Source organism: Hippopotamus amphibius, chromosome 5 (assembly GCF_030028045.1).
Source record: "Hippopotamus amphibius kiboko isolate mHipAmp2 chromosome 5, mHipAmp2.hap2, whole genome shotgun sequence".
Lineage (NCBI taxonomy): Eukaryota > Metazoa > Chordata > Mammalia > Artiodactyla > Hippopotamidae > Hippopotamus > Hippopotamus amphibius.
The window spans coordinates 56,914,930-56,921,242 of NC_080190.1; the positions used below are offsets into that span (position 1 = coordinate 56,914,930).

General features: G+C 40.8%; 1 pseudogene; it reads right to left on the reverse strand.

Moving 5' to 3' along the window:
• Positions 1-1,021: 1,021 nt before the first annotated feature.
• On the reverse strand, positions 1,022-2,361 carry LOC130854217 (akirin-1-like; annotated as a pseudogene).
• Between the last annotated feature and the right edge of the window lie 3,952 nt (positions 2,362-6,313).

Here is a 6,313-nt window from a genome sequence, read left to right on the forward strand (position 1 = left end):
TTCTCCATTGTATGTTCTTGCCTCCTTTGTCATATATTAGGTGACCATATGTGTGTGGGTTTATCTCTGGGCTTTCCATCCTGTTCCATTGATCTATATTTCTGTTTTTGTGCTAGGACCATACTGTCTTGATTACTGTAGCTTTGTAGTATAGTCTGAAATTGGGGAGCCTGATTCCTCTGGCTCTGTTTTTCTTTCTCAAGATTGCTTTTGCTATTAGGGGTCTTTTGTGTTGCCACACAAATTGTAATTTTTTGTTCTAATTCTGTGAAGAATGCCATTGGTATTTGATAGGGATGGCATTGAATCTGTAGATTACTTTGGGTAGTATAGTCACTTTCACAACATTGATTCTTCCAATCCAAGAACATGGTATATTTCTCCATCTGTTCATGTCGTCTTTGATTTCTTTCATCAGTGTTTTATAGTTTTCTGAATACAAGTCTTTTGTATCCTTAGGTAGTTTTATGCCTAGGTATTTTATTCTTTTTTGTTGCACTGGTAAAGGGGATTGTTTCCTTAATTTCTCTTTCTGATTTTTCATTGTTAGTGTATAGGAACAAGGAAATGTTTTTAACCATAATTGTCATGCATCAGATTCACAGACAGAATCCCCAAGACCAAAAAAAATTTGCACAATACAAATAATAACTTAAAAATACACATACACACATATACACACACTGTCACACACACTTCTTACCGAACTGTGTTTGAGGAACCTCCATCTGTTGAGTGCCACTGAGGGCATATTTTGCTAAACTGCTGCTCCAGGTATTTTTGTTTGGAAAATCTATCACAGTAGGTCACAGCTGTTTATTAGATGAGCAGAAAAGAAAGATATGCTTGTGGCAACCAGAAAGTTTTAAGGTCTTTCAAGTTACATAAAATGGACCAGCAGAAATGTTTGTGTTCTCAGGATGCAAAGTTGGAGATGGAATGTGATATCAAGCCAGTTGCAAAAAGTGTACAGCAGCCATCTCTTGAGGTCAAACCTGGTACCCAGATATGCAAGAAAGCTTCAGGACACATAGCTTGCTGGCTTTGTCCCATATCATCGCATAATCGGATCATGTGTGAACTTCACAAAAGATTCATATTGTTCTGCTAGTTTGGTATTGAGGATTTGCTCATACTCTTCTTGAATTTTATCTTCATAGTCTTTTAAGAGACACTCACATATTATTCCAACTTGCTGGGAGGGTAAAAGTGGGCTGGTCCTTCTTCATCCAGCAGGAACCTGGAGAACTAGGTGCTGTGAGTGTTGAGGAGTGAGGCGGACTTTCCAAAGTACAAGCTTCACTCTGATTAAGAACAACTTCTAAATGTCTCCACCTCTGATAACAACTATATTCTTGTTTTATGTTCTGAAAAATGTGCTACGGAGTTGGAAGGCACCACTCACTGCTGGGAGGGGCGGGCTGCTGCAGAGTCGGTGGTGGGGTCTGCCTCTGAAGCAGCAGCGGCAGCAGCTTGGCATGTGGGGACCTGAGGCCCAGAGTGGGGCTGGGCAGAGGGGTGCAGCGCCACCTGGAACTCCACAGGCCGCTGCAGCGTCACCCGACATGCCGCACTGTGGAAGGGCCAGGGACCCGGAGCCACTGTGGCTGTAACTGCAGCCCACCCTCCCACTCCTCAGTGGAGCTCACAGGCCAAACTGTGTGAAAATTTTGAAAATTGTAAAGCACTATAGAATTTAAAGGACCATTCATTCAAAAAAAAAAGCCAAAAACAATCTGAAGAGGAAAATTAGAAGTTTGCACTCAGCTAGAAATAACTTCATGCTTGCTCTGCTTCTGTAAAATCTGCTTGCTGCCCGAAGATAAGAACAAGATGACCTAGCAATCAACCGTAACCTTAAGATGTTCTGATAAGTATGGAATGTTCTGCTCCTGCTCCTGCAAGTTTTTGTTTGGAAACCCCCTGCGTGTAACCCATAGCAACTCCTGCGCTCTGTAACTGCCCATAACCTATAGTAACCAGATAAGCAATCAACCAATGCTAACTGTAAACATGTGCACTGACCCCTATAAAAGTAAAGCTCACCCTGAGCTCGGGGCCCCAAGAACTTTAGAGTGTTAGCTTGTCTGGGACCACCAGCTTAATAAACCTGAGTTCTCCAACCCTCCGAGTGTGGTGCTTGGTTTCTTGATGGACCAATTCGATTTCCGCAGCATTTCTGGAGGCCCCAGCAAGATTCCAACCACACCGGCCCCTTGAGCTGCTAGGCTGGTGGCTCGGCCAGGTTGGAGTGAAGGTGCTCTGAGACAAACAGGGAGGTGCGCCACCTGGCGGTTTTCCAGGTTCTCTTTCAGACTGGTGCTCCAGCTCTCCAGATGGCTGGGCCCCGACCAGACTCATTGGAGGGACGGACCAACTCACGAGGAATGGCCACGGGATAAGGTAAGGCTCCGGGGCACAGAACCCAGTCAGGTCCCATCTCCAGATGGAAGAGGAGATTGATCACCTCCTACAGTCTTCAGTAAGAAGACCACCAGGTAGGGACCTTCCCAGAGAGGGGAGGCACTGTGATAAATTCTGGTCCAAATGTGTGTGTGAGTGAGCACCCTGGTTTGTCCTCATTCCAGGGCAATTGTGTGGCTCCATGGCCTTCGTGGCTGTGGAGTCTGAGTGGGCCATAACCTGCAGTTCTGTGGTGACCTCATATGGCTCAGGGCAGTATCTGTCTCTGGGGGACCCAGTCCCTCCCTGCGAGTCAGATTCACATCAGGTGCTTAAACTGACCCACCAAAGCTAAGAGGCACCTAAGTTCCCCATGGGGACGTGGCCAAGTGGGCACCTGAATGGTCTCGTCTTTTGAGGGGGCACCCACCCTTGTTTGTTTTTGCACCACCGACACAGGGTGGGATATACGGTGCAGGGGGGGACAATTGTTTACTGCTTTGATTTAGAAATTATGTATGTCCAAACAGCTGTTTTGCCTTAGGGCCCTCTGCCAAAATTATTTTCTTAAAATTTTAAGGCTCACTCTCCCCTTCCGTCAGCTGACTCTTTGAGCCAACGTATTGAGAAATTAGGTTTTCCCTGAAAGACTTGTCCCTTTTGCCAGACAGATCTACACCTCTCTCTCTCTAGGTCCCTGGGGCTGGTCTGTGTGGAGCAGCACACTCTGATGTGTTCTTGTATACTTTTGGATTCTCATTACAAGGCTGCCTTCCTCTGTCACCTTTCCTTCTTAATCCCCTGATCCCCCAAGGATTTCAGGCTCTTCACTTAGGCAAGGAGTACACATACTGCTCCCTCTGCCTGCTCAGTGCCCTTGAGAGGGTTAATCACCCCAGACCCCCTCCAGAGTCCCACCTGAAGTTATTCCTCCATGAACCCCATTACAAAGGACTGCCTCCTTTCAGCCCCATCTCCCTGAGACATTTAATGATCAGGGCCATCTTCAAGGAGGCAAGTAATCATGCTGTCTGGGAATACTGGGTTATCCAGGAGTGGTGACATCAGCGCTACCTAGGTTATAAGGCCCTAAGACAAGGCCTTTTCCATGCATGCCCCTCTCCTTCCTGGTCAAAGAGGTAAATTACACTTGTCAACAAAGGGGAAACAAAGTCATCTTAGGAGGAACTTACTTGTACTTTTGAGAGGTAAATGTCTTATCTGGTCATCTAAGGAACACTTATCTGTGCTATCTTTTTAAATGCAGATTTGAAAAAAAAAGGCGAAGTAATTTTAACCTTACTTATCAAGGATAAATAGAAATCCTAAGTGTCTTTTCTGTAAACAGTAAAAGGGTTTAGCCATCTAGATAGGTGACCTCGATTTGTTCCATCTGCTAGAAGCCAATTTGAATCCAACCCCTTGTGACTGATGTCTTTTATGTTGTACCTGACTCAGTAGTGAAATTTTAGAATGAGAATTATGAGGCCTCTGCGTTTGTTTGTGTGTTCATATGTATCTATATATTCATTGTAGGTGTATGGTATTGCCAAAAGAATTCATAAAAGAGCTCTAATTGGCTTAAAAAATTATTAAGTGCTTATAAACACTCAAAAATAAAAAATAATCTGACCAGAATGAATTTCAGGTTCATGACATCTGGAAAATTCAGTACTAAACTGATATTTGGTATTGAAGATGGCTTAAGCTTGTTGGTTTGATTAATATAGACATGTTTTAAAATCATCAACATTAAGTATAATTTTTATATAAATTTCTATTGTGCCTAGGTGTAATATAAGCTAAATAAAATCTTGTTATATCTGTTACAAATTTGTCAGCAAGGAGAGTAACTTGATGTGAAGAAACTTCTAAGGAAAAAAATATAAATGAGATAAGAGCTTTTAGATAAACTCTGTCAAGAATTATGCTTGGGAATATCTACCTAAAATAGTCTTTCCAGATCCTGGTAACTGGAAATTCTGGAGCTGCCCTAAATTAAGCGATGAAAGCTTATTGACTAGCTAGATCATTCCCAAATAAAATAAGATACTAAAACATTAATTACTAAATATTGTCTTCCTTTTACAGAGAAACAAAAGGATATTTAGGACTATTGATGAATATGTTTGGTGCCACGTTCTGTAAAGAAAGCAAATGTTTTTAGAAAATATCACTGGTATTTATGTTCTCCAGTCTATAGAATGCTATCATAAAGGACAGTTCATGGTTGCTTAAGGAAAGTAAGATGTCTGTTTTTAGTAAAAAGGGCCTGAAGAATGAAATTACATTTTACTAAGGAAAAAAAAAGTAGGTTTGACTTACAGGTGACTGTTTTTGAATGGGAAATAAAATAATGATACAGAAAGTGATAAGAAGGTTTGTGGAAAGTAGATCCTGAGAAAAGAGTTTTATACATGATCAGGATTGACTAAATTTAGATAAATTTAGTTGGGTAAATCAATTTTAAAAGTAACTGGTGCAAAACTTAAATTTGGCTTTTCTCTCTGTTAGGAAGACAAGTTTTCTTAAAATGTTGAACTGCCTTTTGATAACAGATTTTAAGTTTCCTTACCTTTTAAGTGATCTGTATTTGCCTTTAAAATATTGTTTCACAGGGACCTGTGAGCTATCTGACTAAGTGTTCTAAACCCTTTTTGGTTTTTTTTTTTTTTGACAAAACTTCCTAAAACAAATTCTGATGAAGTCCTTTTGACCTCTAGCTAACTTTGGGATGCTTCAAAGGGCCCCTGAAACATCCCAAAGAGAGATATAAACTAGGTTCATTTGGTACATTAAGTTACATGGAAAGTATTGTCAAACAAATAATAAATCTTAGATTTTAGTGCATGGTAATTGTTATTAATATAGATATTCTAGAAATTATATGGAGTTCCTAAAATTCTGATATGTCCTGGTAAAATGTTATCAGTCATAATTCTAGTTATCTTAAAATGTTGTATATAACCAAATTGATTGACCTTGCAATCAGATTTTAGACACACCTTCTTAAGCCTTATGTCTTAAGACGATTCTGGTTTTATTCTGATGCCTTTGCAAAAATGCTTCCTCTTCAAGAAGATTTATAAAAAGGACTTTTGGATAAATACAAGTTTCTGACTTTCAGACCATAATGCCGAACAGAATAAAAAAATTTTAAAATCCTAATGAAAAACTTGATGGCTTCATAAGCTGTTAACAAAAAGGATGTTACATATGACTGAGTAAACTGGTTAATATGGTTATAAATTTTATGGTTTCTATCTTAAAAATTACTGGTTTAAATCTGTGTTTTCCAAGTGTAAGGAAAATCTTCCCCTCAAACTAATTATGATTTACAATAATTTGGTAAATTATACTTTTGTAAAGCAGGATTAAATCATTTGTCTTTTCTATCTGTTCCCTCCAGACATTGGAAACTCTTAGGCTCCCAGCAGCTTTATCAGATAAATTAGAAAGGCTACCTCACTAACAGGTATAAAAAACTCAAGGTATTTGGGGAACCTTGAAAAGGGAGGAAGTCACCTACATCTGTTAGGCAAAAATCTGTGATAAACCCAAGCCCTTGGCGTGACTTTCCTAGCCCTGAGAGATCTTTTAAAAGTCCAGTCTGAGACTCCTTATAAAAGTTTCAACAAAGTCAAAAGCCTATATGATCGGGATTAAAAGATGGCGGCGAAGTAGAGGGAGGTGGAATGCATCCCTCTCCACAGATGCATTGGGAATGCACGGAAGGACGCAATAATTCCCACAGAGAACCAGCTGAACACCAGCAGACGGCCTCGGACACCAGAAAGGACCACAAGGAGCCCGACATAACCTGTAGGGAGGCATCTACGCCGGCTCAAAGAGGGTGAAGCGGCGAAGCTGTGGCAGATGGAAGGGAGTGAGAAACACACGGAGGGTCCGC